The 19,521-nt window shown below is 44.3% G+C and overlaps 1 long non-coding RNA gene across 2 annotated transcripts in view; it reads left to right on the forward strand.

Moving 5' to 3' along the window:
* The first annotated feature begins 27 nt into the window (after positions 1–27).
* LOC112543825 (uncharacterized) overlaps positions 28–19,521 on the forward strand; it is an 82,538-nt gene continuing 63,044 nt past the window's right edge. For both annotated transcript variants that reach the window (XR_016348086.1, XR_003087091.3), the window contains exon 1: positions 28–915. This is a non-coding gene — a long non-coding RNA (uncharacterized LOC112543825). The remainder of the gene's footprint in view (positions 916–19,521) is intronic.

Raw genomic sequence — 19,521 nt, forward strand, 5'->3', positions numbered from 1 at the left:
CGCCCCTCCCGAAAACCGAGACAGACCCATTGACGTCACTTTGACGCCAGAGAGACGCGCGCCCAAGCGCGAGGCTGAATGAGAGCGAGACATCGGGCCGTTGCCAAGAGACGAGCTGTTCTGACGCGCGGGCCGATGGAGCCGTCGCCCCGGAGACCGAGGGGCGGTGACGTCAGGGCAAAAGAAGGGAGGGGGGGAGCGAAAGCCAACCGGGCACCTGTCCCGGGCGTCACGTGAGCCGGGTGTTATCGTGGCGGGGTCGCCCCCTGCCGGAGCCGCCGCGGCCCGGATTAACCCGTCGCGCGCCGCAGCCGCAATGAACTAAGGGAGCCGCCGCAGCCCAAACTAGTCCCTGAATGCGGGGACCACCCAGGAGTCTTTAACCCCTGCGGCGCCGGGGCCCCAGCCACTAGCCCCCTGGGCAGCCCGGCTGCTGCAGGGGAGGGGCACGGCGCGAGGGACCCTGCCTGCCGGGGCTGTGAGCGCGCGCGAGGAGGAGGAGGGGGCTGCCACGCTCCCCGTGCGCCGCGGGGCGAATTAACCCTTGCGGTGCCGGGGGGCGCAGGCGGAATTAACCCCTGCAAGGCGGGAGCGGAGCCGGGTCCCACTGCTAGGCTGCGTGCGGTGCCGCGGCTGGTGTTTTCCTTGCAGCCCAGGCTCCTCCTCGGGCCATTGTACCACAGGAGACGCGCCACTTGCATGTGCAAGCGGAGCAAGCGCCTCGCTTCCCTGGGCGCAGAGGGGAACCAGCCTCAACATGGACCCGCAGCTCAAAAGCTCAGCACACACATAAGAACCGAAATAGCATTTTTGGAAGTCCTGGGCTTTAAGCACCACGGTGCGCTGGCGTCCGACTCATTGGTTTTGAAGAGTTGGAGATGGTGAGGCGACGCTGTAGCCCTGCGCATGCCAGAGGTAACGCACAAGAACCCCCTACACATTGGGGGGAAAGGCGTGTCGTTTGGGGTAAGCCCCAGCATGTGGAAAATATTCACAAGATTGTTCGTAGGGCATATTTTCAGAGAGACATTGAAAGATGCACTGGGGCACGTATATATATTCAGCTTTAACACAGTATGTGCACCAATAATCCCATCTAGTATGGAAATCTGAAAATCTGATTTAACCTTGAAAGTTTGTCTGGGTCACCCTGCCATGCCATGTCTGCTATTTAAATTGATCTGCTGCTGCCAGGATCATGCACAGACTTTGCTCAGATGAATAGCTGACACTTTGGCCACATGCCAGGAACCCAAAGGCTTAACCCAATTTGCATAAAATGGAACAATGCAGCAACCCTCATCTTTAATACAGAGCTTATTAGAAGACAGGTCCTAGCATGCAATGTTCAGCCTGACTGTTTGGATTAAGATGATCCCTTGGATGCAAGAGTTGTACCCTTTGAGGTTTACTCTGTATAACTCAGTCTGTTACATGGTTCATGAGCTGCATGCCATCTACATAATTCTATGCCATATCTACCTCTTTGTTCCATTGGGATGTTCAATAAATTGAATGGGATTTTTCTTATGTCTGGCTATAGTGAAGCATTCTTTTAATTATAAAATACATTACTGGTATCAGAGGTGAGACATATATAATACAGAAGAACTTTCAAGACATATGTCTTTTCTTCTGTTTAAATAACTTTGACACTGTTCCATTAAAAGAACACTTACATTTCAGATTGGTTTTGCTCATTAATAGCAGGTCATGATTTTCCCAGTATGATCACTGAGAGCTGGCCTACACACAATTTTTATATGACCATAACATTTTACAGGCTAATCTTATAGATTTACAGAAAGTCAGTATTCATCCCTTCAGACCTAAAATGGGATCGTTTTAGGGACCTCAAGCATCGTTTTGCTTTATCAATGCATGTGGTTCAGGCATGCATATCACACTGGCCATTCCATTCAGATAGTGTGAGCAGGCATGGTACAGATAGATATATGAGGATGAAATGTAGGTGAAAGACCATAAATAATCTTGAAGAGATGGGGATTGGGAGTCTGGAGTTAGATTCAATACCAAGGGTCTAACACTCACTTGCTTGTATGACCCTGACCTCTGTACCATTCTGTAGGATGGGGATAATAATGTTCACAGTTGTGTGTAAGAATCAATTACTCGTTGCAAAGTGCTCTGAGAGCCTCACATGACAAACATTCTATTTTTATTATTATTATTTCTTATTAAGCTAATTCTCTAGTCTCAGTGGAGCTCATGAAAACGAGATGAAGCATGAATAAAAGGAGCTGTATGGGAACAGTGCCCCAGGTGTTATAAAGAAAACATTACCTTAATAGTTCCTTTGTTATACTGGATCTTTCCCTTCTTTAGCTATGTATTTATTATAATTGCTGTTTTCTTTCAGTATTGTTTCCAAACAGCAGACATAACTGATATTTCCATGGAACACTTTAGATTGACAAGCCCAAATTTTAACATACCACAAAAATAACTTTTTAAAAAAATACTTGTGATGTATGGCTTCCAAACAGGAGCAGAGAGCTGGACTTTACAAGAATTTGGTGCAAGGGTCTGATTATCTTTTCCCTTTACATCTTATGCAAGTGAGTGTAAAATGCTGCACAGAGTGCAAGGCAAGGCAGAGTCAGGACCTACGTGTCAGGAAACTGCGTAGGCTGGAAGAGGCAAGGAGAAAGAGAGTGGGGGAGCAGAGCACAAATGCATCTGCAATCCCTAGTATAGCCAAGTAGGCATGCCAAGTTCTGGCCATGAAGGGTTGGGGTTTGTAAGGGTCAGAGTGTTATTTTTCATTGTATGGTAGGTTAAAATAAATGGTTCCATACTGTGCCTGTCAATTGCAGTGTCCCTTTGAAAATTCTGTTTTCTTTGCCAACTGGTGGGGTTATGATTGCTCTCATGGCCACTTAGAGCTGGCTTACATGCAGTGTTTGTACCACCATTACATTTTATCCCCTGAGTGACGAGGAAACACACGAAGGCCTGCCAACATGGGAGGAAAAAGGGGGTAACTGCCTGGGAGCCTGGAGTCAAAGCCCCAGGTCCTTTAAATGAATGTAAGAACCCCACACAGCACGCTTCAGATGGCTCTGAGAGCACGGGGTGGGGGAGAGGCAGTGCAGAGCACTTTGGGCAGCAGTGAGGGCTGGCTGCCCCCACTCCTGCTCCTTCAACTCTGTTGGCTCCCCTGTACCACACTTTCCTCCTTGGATTGAGGGATTTGGGAAATGTAAATTGAGTAGTCTTCCTCCCAAGGCTCACCCTGTGGGTATTTCCACTGGAATGGAAAATCCAGTCCCTAATCTTTATTTCCAAGACCATTTCAATGAGTCTAACCATTCCCACACAGAAAAAGGGAAAACTGAAATCTATTTCCTTATTGTCATTTTGCCCTCTCTGTTTGGAGGCAGCCTAGTTTGTTATTGTAGGATTACTCAGTCACAGTTGGTATTCATAACTGCATTCCTTAAAAAAAAAACACACACACACAAGATGCATCAGTGTGTTTGTTTTGGAAATAAATAAGTTTGTTGGACCACTTTCAGAGGCGGTGCAGGCGGGTGCAATCTTGTTTAAGTCAACAAAGTTGTGCTTGCTAACATCAAGTCTGAAACTGGCTTGGCAGTGTATAAATGATAGGGATTTTTTCCCTACATACATAGAAGACTTAGTCAAGTTTAAAGTAAAGTACAAGTTAAAATATCAGTTTTAATGACAAAGATCTATGTTTGATTAGATCGCTGAATAAGTATTAGTAATACAACTCAAAGATATTGTTAACGTAACAGTGTAAAAATTGGAGTTACTACCCCAATTTTTACAAAAGATTCCTGATATCAAAAGGGGATCATCTGCATACTGGTGCACCATACAGGTGTACTGACAAATATGTCAGACTAGTGGAATATCATTCAGTCACAATGTTGCATCAAGGCTGCATAATTGTCATCACAACAAAGATCTTTTGTTCTTTTTGCCTACTGAGGTTTCATCAAGAGGTGATGTCATTTGATTGAGAGGTGATGGTACAATGAAATTAATTGTCCTGCAGTATAAACTGTTAAAATAGGCAATCCTGCAGTGGGATCCTCTTCAGCATTATAAAATAGATTCTTTTTAAATTGACACTACATGGTAGGTTACAGTTCAAATTCCGGTTGCCCACAACTCAACTGTGTGACACAGTATTTTGCAAACCTAACTATGTAGCACTACGCTAGAGCATGAAAATCTGACTATAAACAAATTAGATTACTATTTTAAAAAGAGGAACTAACTAGCGTGTTTTCATTGCCCAAACTAAGTGAAAGGCGGAAAGTAAATTGTCAGCACAAACAGTGATTATTAAATGACTTTTAAAATTCTCTTTTCATAGTGGAAGGTGGCATTAGTGACACAAGTTAATATAGATAATACAGATGTAAAAGGTTAACTGGGTACCCAATAAGCATGAGATTTACTGGCATGCTTGCCTGGTAACTGGTTAACTGGAGGGCCAGGCCCAGCGGAAGCAGCCCCACTTCTGTGGTGCAGCGGGCCTGGCTGGCTGGAGCAGCCCCCCAGCCATGGAGAAGTAGATGAGCCAGGCACAACAAGCCACCCAGAGCAGCCCCACCCTCAGAGGATTGGGCTGGAGGAGCCCCCTGCCTGTGGAACCCCAGCCGCTCTGCACCAGCCCTCTGAGACTAACATTATTTTGTTTAACCAATTAACTTTTAAAATAGGTATTTACATTCTTAATGCATACTTAGATATATGATCTGACAGCATCCTTTTAAATCAAACTTCAAACCTGTTTTAACACATACAACGCCTGATTTTCAAAGAATTTAAAAAACAACGAATAGTCTTGTACCAAGTAGCCTCAATTCTATCTGAAGGTGATGGAAGTTGCACCACCTCGATGCTTCAAAAAATCAGGCCTTTAAGTATCCTGAAAGGAAAAGGGCCTACAGTATTCTCCTAAGGTACGTCTACACAGCAACACTATTTCAAAATAACGAGCTCTACTTTGAAATAACTTAGTCCGTGTCTACACAACAGGCAGTTATTTCGAAATACAGGCAGTCCCCGAGTTACGCGGATCCGACTTATGTCGGATCCGCACTTACGAACGGGGCTTTTCTCGCCCTGGAACTCGCGGGCGGCGGGACAACCCAGACACGCAGTGGTCCCGCCACCGCGTCCTCTGGGGCGAGAAAAGCTGCTCCGGGTGTCCCTGGTCTGCTCGGGGTGTCCCTGGTCTGCTGGGAGGGGTCCCCAGCAGACCAGGGACACCCCGAGCAAAACCTTGGAGGCGCGGGACCCCGCTGCCTCTGCGGCTTTGCTCCAGGTGTCCCTGGTCTGCTGGGGACCCCCCCCAGCGGACCAGGGACACCCAGAGCAAAGCCGCAGAGGCGCTGGACCCCGCTGCCTCCGCGGCTTTGCTCCGGGTCTCCCTGGTCTGCTGGGGGGGGGGAGGCGCAGCTAGTGCGCCCTCTCCCCCCCGAGCAGACCAGGCTTTTGTTGTGGACACCTGGGGTAGAGCAGCTGGGGTGCTGCCGGGTTGGTCCTGGGGAGACCTACCGGGCAGCGCCCCAGCTGTTCTGTCCCAGGCTCCAGATTCAGCCGCTGTTGAAACTGATCAGTGGCTGATTCCAGGAAGCTGGGGGCAGAGCAACTCTGCCTCGGGCTTCCTGTAGTCAGCCACTGGTCAGTTTCAGCAGCAGTGGCTGAATCTGGAGCCAGTTCCGACTTACGTACAAATTCAACTTAAGAACAAACCTACAGTCCCTATCTTGTACCTAACCCGGGGACTGCCTGTAGTGTCAAAATACTGTCAAGCTGGAGGACTTCTTACTCTGACTCCTGTAACCCTCCTTGTATGAGGAGTAAGGGAAGTCAGAGGAAGAGTGCTCTATTTCAAAATAAGTGCTGTGTAGATGCTCCCTATTTCAAAATAGGCTATACAATTGACGTAGCTCAGTTTGCATAGCTTTTTTCGAGTTAAACCCTGCTGTGTAGATGCACCCCTAGGGTATGTCTACACTACCCTCCTAGTTCGAACTAGGAGGGTAATGTAGGTATACCGCACTTGCAAATGAAGCCCGGGATTTGAATTTCCCAGGCTTCATTTGCATAAGCGGGGAGCCGCCATTTTTAAAACCCCGCTGGTTCGAACCCCGTACAGCGCGGCTACACGGGGCACGAACTAGGTAGTTCGAAGTAGGCTTCCTAGTTCGAACTACCTAGTTCGTGCCCCGTGTAGCTGCGCTGCACGGGGTTCGAACCAGCGGGGTTTTAAAAATGGCGGCTCCCCGCTTATGCAAATGAAGCCCGGGAAATTCAAATCCCGGGCTTCATTTGCAAGTGCGGTATGCCTACATTACCTCGCTAGTTCAAACTAGCGGGGTAGTTTAGACATACCCCCAGAGAGTTTGCTAGAATAAGGATTCAGGACACTCTTGGGCTGAGTGCCTACGGATGTGGTGTTTATAAGTATTATCTGCATTGTCCCAACTGAGATTAAGGCCTCAGTGTGCTAAGTGATGCATAAACACATTGTAGGAAACAGCCATTGCCCCCAAAGAACTGAAGATCTAAATAGACAAGGCAGACAAAGAATGGATAGAACCCAGTATTGCTATCCCCATTGTAAAGTATTGAGAACTGAGGCACAAAGGGATTAAGTGACCTGCCCAAGATCACCCAGGAAGTTTGTGATAGAGCTGGTCAATGAACCCAGATATGCGCCTTAGCCCCAAGTAAACTCTCCAAACTTGTGTTTATTATAATTTGTATGTAGTAAAACACTAATAAATATGTTTGAATCTTATGAGAGGAAGCTGTTTTATACAATTTTCATTATCAGTCAGTAGAATAGTAAGATTGTTGCTCATGCCAGGGTGTGAAGTTAGTCTTCCAACTAGAACAGGGAGAAAGAGGCAGCTCATACTTTATCAGCCACCCTTTTTTGACTCTCCAAAACATTTAGAATAGTGGTAGAAATGTAGCCGTGTTAGTCTGGTGCAGCTGAAACAAAAAACAGGACTGTGTAGCACTTTAAAGACTAGCAAGATGGTTTATTAGGTGATGAGCTTTCGTGGGCCAGACCCACTTCCTCAGATCAAATAGTGGAAGAAAATTGTCACAACCATATATACCATATATATCAATGAACACATATGAAAAGGACAAATCAAATTTCAGAACAGAAGGGGGATAGAAGGGAGGGAAAGGGGGGAGAGGTAAATGTCTGTGAGCTAATGATATTAGAGGTTATAATTGGGGAAGCTATCTTTGTAATGGGTAAGATAATTAGCGTCTTTAAACATAATCTAAAAACATTTAGATTTGTTTGATGGGAGTTTCCCATACACGTTCAGGTTTTGTCTTATTTTCTCTGAAAGAAGCTCACCCGTTCCTATCATCAGTGGCAACCAACCTGAGTTTTCTTTTATGCTGTGTACAACAGAAAAGTTTAAGAGTACTTAGGGCCTTAAAATCTAATGAAAAAATTAGAAGTGAACTAGAATTTGTAGCCAGTTAAAGAACACCTGGGGTCACCCTTGCAAACCCATTTGATTGAGGGCTTCCCTCCTGTGAAATAATCCCCTCCGCTCCACACACCCTTCCTGCCTACTATTCAAACTCACTGTTCTATGTCTGAGTTACAGCTGAGAAATTCTATCAGTTCTCCCATTATTCCCAAGGGTAGAAGTGTTCAACACTAGGCAGGCTTGGTGGAGGGAGGCTGAAATGAGATAGGAAGATTTCAGTTCTGGGGAGGTGAAGGGAATACAGGGCCCAGAAATAGAAGCCAGCATAAGGAAGTAGGGAAATAGTGGTGGTGGAGGAAGCCTCCTCTTCCCGCCCCCCACAGCCTGAAATTGCTAGGGAAGGAAATCCTTTGATTTCTGAGTGGGGGCAGGGGTTGAGGATGGTTCTGCTTGGTAGCATTTGCAGTTCCTAGGAAGGTGGGAGCAGAGGTGGCAGCCACAATAGAGAGAGAGAGGAAAGCCCTGCTGAGAGCAGATATTGGGAAAGGGGAGTCAGGCGTGAATCAGGACAGGGGACACTGTCTTCCTACCCCCCTCTCAGATGGGGAGACTCTCCAAACACTAGGCACAAACCTTGTGTGAGGGCCCCGGTCTGTGTATTCAGGTGTACTGAACTGCTATGCAAGCCCTGCCCCTCAGTACCATCTTGTGCTGGCCCTCTTCTATGTGTGATAGAATCATAGGGTTGGAAGAGACCTCAAGAGGTCATCGAGTCCAATCCCCTGCTAAAAGCAGGACCAACCCTACCTAAATCAACCCAACCAGGGCTTTGTCAAGCCAGGACTTAAAAATTTCTGCAGCTGGTGAGAACAAACCCTGTGAGGAAGGTTAGGAATCCAGTCAACATTCAACACATTTCAGCAGCAATATTCAACACATCAGGAGAAAATCAGTTGGGAAACCTCCATGGGGCAGGTCAGAGGATGGAAGAAAATCTGAGTTGCCCACTGCAATATTTTGTTTAGTAATGCTTACCGTTCTTATCTGATTTTCATGCCCATGAGAGGCTCTATTCTGGCCATCCTGGAGACTGCAGTCCTCCATTTTATCCCCAGCTGGGACAGTACCAGAACCCATTTTCCCCACTCCCAGCCATATATGCCTCAATCCTGAGATGGAGGGACAATCTCTGGGCATGGGAGAATAATTGTGCTATGTGCTCATTCAGACATTAGCCTTCTGCTGGAACTACCACTTACAACATGACATGAGCCTGAAAAGCCACCAATTGATTTCAGCAGGAGTTGGATTAAGCACTATGTGCCATTGTGATGGAGTTCTTAGCGATGTGGTGCATGGATGGCAAATGAAAGCTAACTAGTTAATGGCTCATATTTACAGTCTTTACATGGTAACAACTTGGGGTCTCTTATGGCCTGTATCTGAATTAGTGATCTTCTGGTAACAGGTTTTGTGTCCCGCTATCTGAGCCATCTCCCTTTCTACAATTATTGTAGGTCATTTTTCATCTCTCCCTAGCAAAAATGAACGTGAACCCTTCCTTTTATAATGTGTTTGGTTTTGAGATTTCTTTTGCCTTCCTATTGCTTGAAATTCAATGGTTATTATTTTCTTGGTGTCCCAACTAATCACTTAATCTTCTTGTGCCTGTCTGTACCTCTGCCTGGCAGGTTGCTATGTACAGCTTGTTTTGAACAGGGTATTAACAGCACTATTGTATACCGTACACTTGCTAGTGTGGAAAAAAACAAAACAAAATAGAAGTCACAAGTGCAGCTAGATGCCTGTAGCACTGGTAACCCATGGGGGAAAAAAAGATATATCCACTTATTGTGTGAGGCGCTAATAAGAGAATTTAGCGAGTGAACAAACAACAAAACAGGTATCCTTCCTTAGAGATGAATAGGCTATTTGCATCTGATATTTCCTGTGGCATAGCACAAATTGTTTTGCTGATGGACAAGTGAAAAATATGGCATTTTTACAGAAAGGGGAAGTACTATTACAGCATGCCTTATTGTCCTTCTCTGGCAGAACATATTAAATTCATTTTCCATCGATGCCTGTAAATAATTTTCCTATAACTGCTACTATTTCAGATACACTGTAATCTCTCTCCTCCTACGTCAACTGCATTGTTGTAATCCCCCTCCTCTTATGTCAGGAAAACTATAATCCTCCTCTTACGTTAGATATGAGCTGCATCTCTGACATTTTCAATTGCATTCACCCCAAGTCAAAGAGAGACAAAGACAGATACAGAGAGTGAACACTAATTTTAAGACCGGGATTGTAGGGAATTAGTTGAAGGGTTGTTTGTTTCATTTTGTATTTTGAAGGTAACTAATGAAGAAAGGTCAGATGTACTTTACCCTCACAGCAGTCAGCTCTCTTCATTCACGGATTGGTTGAGGATATGCCACATCTGCAGAACATGAGGAGCTCAGCATAATTTCCTCATGGCATTGAATCATGCATCATGCATTATTACACACATTTTCAGCACATAGCCTGCAATCTCAGGAGGAGAAAATAACTTTTTAAAAAATAAGTCTCTACAGTCTCGCTCACCCGGGACCCAATCCTGCAATCCTATTTGTGTTAATGGCACTACTCATATAAGTAAGGCAGTGCAAGATCAGGCCCATCATTTGTGACTGCAGGACTTTAAAAATAAGTATTGATTTTTTAATATGTATATGTGTAGTAGGGCATTACAATCCAAAGGCTTGATCGTGCCCACAGTTGCACAGTTGAGTAAAAATATTAGCATGATCAAGCCCCAGCTTTCAGAAGAAGCAAAGCATGGAGTCATTGTGGTATTTTAATGGGGTATGTACGTATGTATGGTGTGTATGAGGTCACATTGTGTGGAGGAGGCTGTTTTGTAGAGTGAAATGGTGTCTTCTATGCATCATGACCTTTCACATGCCATCTAGGCAGAGTCACTCTGGGCAAAGCAAAATGGCATCCTCTCCACACCACAGATGGCTGCAACCCCATGTGCTGATGGCATGGATTTGTGATCCATTGTTTGGGAACTCCTGCATGAGGCACATCTATTGACTGCAGACTTGAGCCACAAGGCACTCCCAACCCAGAGACTTGAGTGCAATGGGTTATAGTGAGGTAATGCGCTGACCATTAGGCAACCCTCCTTCCCCAGCACAAGCAACTAAATAAAGTAATACATGAATGTCCGATCCAAGAAATATAAAGCTTCTTGCTCTGGTGATTTAGTAACATATCTGAGATTGCTGTACTGCTACACATTGAAAAGGATATTTTAAAACAGGCAATGTTGGTTTTTTAAACAGGTGTTACTCTGGGTGAGGTGGAGGAAGTATGTACTGTTGTAGCTGTATTGTAGCAGAATATTAGAGAGAAAAGATAGTTGAGATAATAGCTTGTATTGAGCCAGCTTCTAAGTCTCAGAGGGGTAGCCCTTTTAGTCTGTAACTGAAAAAGCTTAAAAAACAACAAATGGTCTGTTAGAGAAAAAACTGCCCCCCACAGTAAAAAGTTTGGCCAGGCCGCTTTTGCTATAGTGGGCTGCAGTACTCATCGGGAGAAATGGGCTGCACCCTTCCTACATACCATTGCCTTTAGAAAAAGGGAAGGTGTGAAAAGGGGAAAATAGCCTCAGACTCTCCCACCCATCACCTTGGCGTGAGAACTGCGGGGCTTACCTGGTCGCAAGAAACCTGCACAGTTTCAGCCCAACCCCTGGGACACAGACACCCCCGCCCCACTTGGTGATTGTTGGGCCATATATGGTAATATGCAAGCGCAGGAAAGCGATGTGCAGATTTGGGGATAAATACCCATCGCACAGTCCGCTCGAGGAGGTCTTCACAACACACGTACCACCGTGCGTGTGCCTTCTTGTATACTTCAAAGTGCTGCCGGCCTGATCAACCGACCAGCCAACTCCCCCGACTCTCGGGCGTAACCAAGGCCTTCGCAACCAAACCGATATCTTTGAAATGTTTCGTGTGCTGTGTAAGTTGGTATGTATGATTTGATTTTCTTAGTTGTATAAGCTTAGTGTTGTAGTTGTTTTGGGTAGTACATAGAGTTTGTAGTTATCACTGTTATTTAATTAGTGTAGCTGGATATTTTTAGAATAGAGACTATTCCCCTTGCCATTCCCATCCTTATATCTCTGAGACGTTTAACTAGAAATCATAGAATAAATATAATAAATACTGTACATTCATTATTAACACAGTCTATTAAAATCTTAGAATAAATACTATAAATTCATCACTGTTATAAATAAATATTTTTTATTTGCTAAAATGGTCCACCTGGTTCTGTTCTTTACCCCTTGGGTATGCATCATCGGACCTGTGATTCTCGCGACATGGTCCTGAAGCACCTTAGGGTATGTCTACATTACCACCCTAGTTTGAACTAGGGTGGTAATGTAGGCATACCGCACTTGCAAATGAAGCCCGGGATTTGAATTTCCCGGGCTTCATTTGCATAAGCCGGCCGGCGCCATTTTTAAATGCCGGCTTGTTCGAACCCCGTGCCGCGCGGCTACACGCGGCACGGGCTAGATAGTTCAAACTAGCAAGCCATTCCGAACTATCTGTACGCCTCGTGGAACAAGGTGTACAGATAGTTCGGAATGGCTTGCTAGTTCGAACTATCTAGCCCGTGCCGCGTGTAGCCGCGCGGCACGGGGTTCGAACAAGCCGGCATTTAAAAATGGCGCCGGCCGGCTTATGCAAATGAAGCCCGGGAAATTCAAATCCCGGGCTTCATTTGCAAGTGCGGTATGCCTACATTACCCCGCTAGTTCGAACTAGCGGGGTAGTGTAGACATACCCTTAGAGACTAACAAAAAATGTGGATGGTATCATGAAAATTTCATCTGAAGAAGTGGGTTGTGCCCACGAAAGCTCATGATACCATCTACATTTTCTGTTAGTCTCTAAGGTGCTGCAGGACCATTCATTGTTTCTGAACCAGCTTCTGTTGGTGACAAGAGACAAGCTTATGAGATCACACAGAGCCTAAGTGAAAGAAAATAAAAGCATTTTACTACTGAAGTGAGACCAGTTTTTTGTACTCCATTTAGCAATGCCCATCCAGTCCCATTGTTTCACAATGGACATTTCCATACATCATACAGCCTTAGGCAAACATTGGACAGGCCTTGTTTCTTTCATGGGGTCTTCATTTTTTAGGGCATTACAAGTCAGAAGTTGGTATAATTTTCTTTGTTATTGTTGGTAGTCACGGCCTTTTAGATTATTAAAATTATGTTTTTATTTCCCTACTATTTTTGTCCTTTTCTGTTGGACAAACACGGCAACAACCCTTGTAGTCCTTACTTGGGCCCATAAAATTAATAATGGCCTAAATTTTCAAAAGAGATTAGGGATTTTAGATGGCCAATTGTGAGACAACTTTCAGCGGGCAGGTGCCAATGCTTCTGAAAAGCAGACCCCTTTAACAAGTCTCAAATTGAGCCCCTCCAAAATCACTAGTCACTTTTGAAAATGTAAGCTCAGGGCACCAGGATCTGAGCCACAGATTCTTTCCCTGCCTCTCCAATGGTTGAAATGGAATTGAAATTATGAAGCATAGGTTTTATCTAACAAACCCCACTTCCATACTGTCTGGTATCTTATTCTGAGACATCTCAGTTTGTGAGCCCGCCAGTCCAGCATCATTCCCTGAAAAACTGTGTTGGCTGATCTTCAGTACTGCAAATGTGAGCAGGAAGGGGGAGCCCAGATTGTTTGTTGTGGTCCCCACAAAAATAGTGGTGGACCTTGCTTTGTTTTTCAATTCAGCAGCAACAGAGTGAAACATTTAAATAAAAAACTCTCATACACACACAGCAATTTTGTATGTTGAGGGATTTTCCCTCTCAAATTAAGACAATTAAAAAGTTGATCTTTTGTGGTTTGGTTTGTTTGTTTTTTAATGGCCTAAATAGCCTGGTCAGTATCCTTTAAAAGGCTTACATTTCATTCTGAAATATCCTTAGGTTTGTTGCAAAGCAGGTGACCATGGAAGTTATCTACTGCAGTAGCATTTTCACTCTTGGTGTCCTTGATGTTATGAATTTAACCAGGTCAATCCTTTAGCAGGTATTCATTTTAAGGGATTTCTCTGATGCAATATGCACCTTGGGGCAGATTTTCAAAAGAGTCCAGGACACAGCAGCTCTTATTGAGAACAAAGAAGGGAACATTAGGCATTGTTGGCTGCTGAGCTTTTTTTGAAACTCTGGCTCCTTTTTCAGATACCTGCATGGGAGATGAACTCAGGAAAATCCAGCTCGTAGTTTTTTAACAGATGTAATCTCTCTTGTTTAGGGTATTCTAAAATAGATGCTTTAGTTCAAACAGGAATTAATGCAGAGAAGTCCTCTGGCCTGTGTTGTACTGGAGGTAAGACTAGAAAATCACAGAGGTGCTTTCTGGCCTTTAGACTCTGAATCTATTCATTTCAGTGGGCCTCTGAAAGACTTTGTGTTCTGCCTTTCAGAAGGAGAGACGCATAAGAGGAAAAAAGATACTGATTCACTCAGGTCTCCAGCACAGAACCACGTCTAGTGACACTGTGTATGGGCACAGGCATACATTAGCCAGTAACCGCAGATGGCACTCTTAAGTCCCATTGATGGTAATGAACCGAGATTGAAAGAGTTGGTTGTAATACACTATGCAATCTGGAAGGCTTGGCTATATCGTAAATTCCTCCTGCTTCAGTGTTTGCTGATAAAGGACAGCCTGACGGCAAAACGCTCCTATAATCTTATTTTGTTAATGTCTGTGAGATTCCAGATAAGAAAATCAATATGTGTTATGTTGAATTCTTTTACAGCACTAACATTTATGGTTGTTTGTAATGCAAAGTTAAACTTCACCTGGGAATCATGGCATTCTCACTTGAGCAATATTAGTAAATAATTTCTTCAGCCAACCAAGCAATTAATTACCTAAGATAGCAAGCTGACGCCATGAGATATGTGTGCTACATTTCTTTATGCTAATCGATGCTTTCCCTCGTGGGCTCTTTCGCAGGTGTTGGAACATGATGTCATGCAGTGCAGGCTGAGAAATGTGCAACTGAAGACGTATTTGGTAATGTAAATAAGGGTAGGCTCATAAGAGCAGGCTGTATGATAAGATGGTCAACCTGCTATCACTGCAGGTTTTCATACTGTGGAGACCAGACTATAGAATATGTGATAGGCAGCAGAAAATCATCTGAGGGGCCAGTTCACACCTCAGACCTGTCATAGGAAGGGCACTAAAGGGAGAATATTCTTTCAAAGATTCTTTGTTAGGGCAGATTCTACAAACCTGTGTCAGATATTAAATGCTTGACACCAAGTTTGTTTAGCAAATTAAGTGTTCGTTATTTCATCTCATATGCACATTGACACAGATATAGCAATCTCCTGCAATATCTTTGAAAAATCTTATTGAATTTATTGAAGTAGCTTTGGAGTCTATTGCATTAACAATGCAAAGTTTATGGATTAGTGTGGGCCTAGATGTTCAAAGGGCTATTTTAAATTATGCACCAGATAAAATGAACTGATCACTTACTAGAATCTGTGGGCATTTATAATTTCAGAGGACAATGCCAACTATAGACACAGGCCTGTCTGACATGCTGGGGAACTCAGAGTGTGGGTAGGGAACTCTGGAACCTGGAAAAATCCCAGACAGGAGAGAAAGAGACATGAATATCCACCCAAGAGAGGCAATGGCTAAGGAGCCAGGAGCTGAGAGTGGGTATGTCACAGTATCTCTGCTGGATTATGAGAGGGAAATACAGGTGCACTTGCCCTGACCCGTGACGCACACGTGCTACAATGGAGTCCACTGGATAGCTATGTTTTTATTGGCAAGCAGTACCTGGGAACTGAGACAGATGGCAGGAGAGCTTGGGTGATGCTTCTAGCTCATACTTTGAAGAAAGGTCTCCAAAAGTAAAAATAAAAAATGTATGCTGCTTTATTAAACAGGGAGACAAAAAACTGGTGAAATATTCAGTGTAGTCCCAGGTTCAAAAGAAACAAATATTTTGTTTTCCCCTTGCCTTTCTAGTTCTAGCAGCTTCTGGTGTCACCCATTCACTGAAAAATTCTTCAGCTTCTGCTGCTGGAGGTGATTAAGTACTGCTCTTGTCTCTCCCGCAAGGAGTAAAGCCCTGGTGATATCCTTGGTATGTAGAGTGAAAAATCAGTACTGACAAGTTCAGAAGGGCCACCAGCCCCTCCAACATCTCGCACCCCCCTTCCACACACACACACACACACACACACACACACACACACACACACACACACAGAAATTCCTGCATATGGGCCTATGATGTCATTTCTCTTTATCTTGGTTTCCCTGTTTATGCACATTTTACAATCATTCTGACCTTTTTCACGGGGCTATTTGTTTAGCACTGCAAGACCTTGGAACACATGCAAGGCATTCATTCCATAGGGCAGCGCATTCCTCCGCTGTGTAAATGGGCAGGAAGGTACAGTCAGTGGCTGTTCAGATGTGTCAGATGGCAGAAACACTGGCAATTGTGAAAATTGTGTTTTACCATTAGCCTGTAAACCAGCTCTGCTGCTTGACAAGGACAGAAACATGCAGCAGCACAGGCTTCTGCTTTATAGGGACTCGCTTCTGGAAACTTTGACTGAACTCTTTACTGACTGGAATCTCAACATAGCTCCAGCCAAGGGCATGCTCAGTAAGGTCTGCTATTGACAATGCCAGATCTTTCCCCAAGGCAAATCCTGTCTCTTCTTCCTCTGCTGAGAAATCCCTGACAGCTGTGGAATTGGTTGCATGACGTGACTCAGAGACAGAATGCACACTCTGTGCGGATGAAGCTAGCTGTGCCGCAGATCATTCTCTGCTTTGTGGGGAGGTGGGAGGTGGAAGGTAGAAGGGGGTCTGGGAGAAAGACAGGGCAGTTATTGTAGATTCAGAATGACATGGCTCAGTCAGCAATTCTTGCCTCTCTATGAGAGAGAAGCACCACCAAAAGCACAAGCTACATCAGCAGCAGTGGCCAGGCCACAGAGCAGCCTGAGGGACAGGAGTCCCCCACCCCTACCCTTTGTGGTTTCCTTCCTGATCCAGCACATTCTCCTTGAAAGCTCTCACAGCTCGAGGGGTTCAGAAGCTTTGGAGCCAGGATAACTGGTGCACATCAGCTTCAGAAGTAGTTTTGACTAACTTCATTCGATCTGTCTAAGAGTTACCCTGCAGTTTCTAATGGATATACTATTCTTTCTGGCCCAAACAGCTGCCTTGTGGTTATGCACGTCATACAATAGCTGTGTTGCAGTGGTTTCTGTAGCTTGTAATGTGGTTTGGAGGCCTTTGGGATGAAAGGACGTACTGTCAAACCTTGACTAGTCAAAAACGCCCCCACTATGTACTAAATGTGCTGAAAATTCCCTAGTGATCCAGAGTCAATGTGCATCATTACATTTGGATAATCAAGATCTGACTTCAGGGAAGACAGGTTTGCATTTCTTACGTGACTGAGATGCTCATTCTAGCTGTTCCTGCAATCTCCATTTTTAGGGTGTCTGAACACACGTCAAAGACAAAAGAACTACAGCAGAATTACTTGGGAAACAGGGGCGACTGAGGTTCCGTACTCCTAATACTTTAATCTTCATGAGCTTTTGGCTCCTGTGTGTCATGCAGAGAGTTCACCAGAGGTAACTGCAGAAGTTATAAGAAACTGCCTATAGTACTGTATCATAAAGTGTGTTGTTTTGAGCTTCAGCTTCAAAGGCTGTTCTGTATTTCTGCTTAAGCAACAGCACATAGTCAGTGGGGTCAATGCAGCTGCATTACTGATCCTGAAATAAATATGAAGTGTCTGTAAAATTTGGCAGAGCTTTGCTCAGAGGATCTGGATGAGACCTGGTAGATTTCCTTAGCAATGGATGTAGTGAAGCCGGCAGACTTGAGTGCCCACCCACTACGTTAGATTTTTTTGCTCGGTGATCAGCATGAAGATCTAACTTCATTAATTTCATGCAGAAGTGTATTTGCATCATGGAGATCGTCTCTTAACACTGTCATCCCATAGAGCAGCTGCCTTTCCACTCTCCCAACCTCTGCTGAAAGACCTCTTAAATCAACTAAGCATAAGCCTACAAAACATCTATCTACCAGTTCAGTAAACAACAACGAGCTTAAAAGCTGAAAACATGCTGACTTTCATATTCTTTTAAAATAGAGAATTCAGACAAACAGGTAAAAGAAAAAAAATACAACCTTTCAATCCAGCTCCTACTGTCCCCTCCAATAGTCTGGACCCAGCCAGGGTCAAGACAGAAACACTAATCTTTAAGGAAAGGAAAACCCATTCTGCTCCTATGAATCTGAGAATATGCAATCCAAGCTTTTTCTGAAACACAGTCTTTGAAGTGCGAACAAGTCTCTAAACTTTGCACTCAGCTGGATGAGAATTCTGCAAAGAGCACACTGGTTCTCAGAGTACATGTGGATCACTGATAATCACTTAGGACCTGATCCAAAACCTACTGGAGTAAATGGAAAGATTCCTCTGAATTTCAATGGGGCTTTAGATAAGATCCATAATATATAAAAGAAAAGAAACCATGAAACCAGTTGTTGTAATCATGACATCATCAGGAATGGAAAAGGAAGTGGTTTGTGCACTAGCTGAGCTACCAGATTACCTGAAGCTGACCCCAGTTTCAGAGCTATGCTCAAATTTGAATTTTAATGTCCTTTGCTTCCCTTCAAAGTTTTCCTGCATGCCCCACATCATTCTGATTTTATTACCCGCATTCCTAGAGGTGATGGTACTGTTGGATGCACTGCTTGCTCCATTAGTCACAGATTTAGTTCCTTCCAGCTTCTATTTTACTCAGTAGTAAAAGCGCAGTATTCTGCTTTCATGAAGCATCCTCCAGAGATTGTTTCCTTTCTATTACATAGTAGCTGTAACGTTCATTTCTGATAATTCAGTAAAAAAAAATCCAGTTCATTGAATGCACCTAGAGATGCTGGACACATTCAGACAGATATGTGTTCGGTAACCTTCAAATGCTAGTGGGCAAAACAAAATACAGCCAGATGGGATGTGACAGGTTCAGACACAGAGATCCCCTTGAGATGTCACTGAATGGGCTGATCATACAACTGAGCCCATATACCTGCCTTCTGTGGCACTCCGCCATCCTGTCCTGCTGTGCCAGAACTTCTGGTCTCCCCCAGAGAAGGCACAGAGCTGGGGTCACAGTCCACAGTACAGAAACACAGAATCTGAGAGTAGCTCAACTCTGGGAAGGCTCAGTCACAGGGACTTGACATAGCACTTACATGCACAGCCCTAGTGGGACCAGACCCCCAGAGAAATCCATCTCATTCTGCATACATTTTATACAGTAAGCTCATAAGTTGTTCGCCCCCTTCATCAGTGAAAGAGAGAGAGGCACAGCTGCTGTACACACTCCCCGGTAAAAATTATTTAACCTAGGTTTGATAATAAACAAACGTGGTTTTATTTGGTAGAAAAAGTAGGATATAAGTGGCTGCAAGTAAAAACAGACAGATCAAAGTAAGTTGCTAAGCAAAATAAAATACACCAGCTAAGTTTTGTACTCTAAAAAACTTGTTACATGCAATGTCTTACTCTAACAGTAGTTCTAATCAATCACCTTTTCTCACACGCGAGGCTTCACCCAGCTTGGGCTCAGTCCTTTCCCCTGTTCAGTCTTAGATGATTCCAACAGTCATCTGGGTTGTAGGTAAGGAGTGTCTTGGTGTTTGGCAACTGCCTCTATTGTTTGGTTCCTTGCCTTTAAATATATTTTGCCCAAGGTGGGAATTCTTTGTGTTCAGTTTCAACACTTTCACACACACACCCACCTCACCCCGTGAAAAAGTATCACATCCAAAATGGCTTCTAGCATCAGGCTTATAGGAAGAAGAAGACTATTCACAGATCATTGTCATGAATACTGGAACATTAAGTTCCCTGAATACTGCTA

Source organism: Pelodiscus sinensis, chromosome 1, assembly GCF_052426305.1.
Source record: "Pelodiscus sinensis isolate ZL-2025 chromosome 1, ASM5242630v1, whole genome shotgun sequence".
NCBI lineage: Eukaryota > Metazoa > Chordata > Testudines > Trionychidae > Pelodiscus > Pelodiscus sinensis.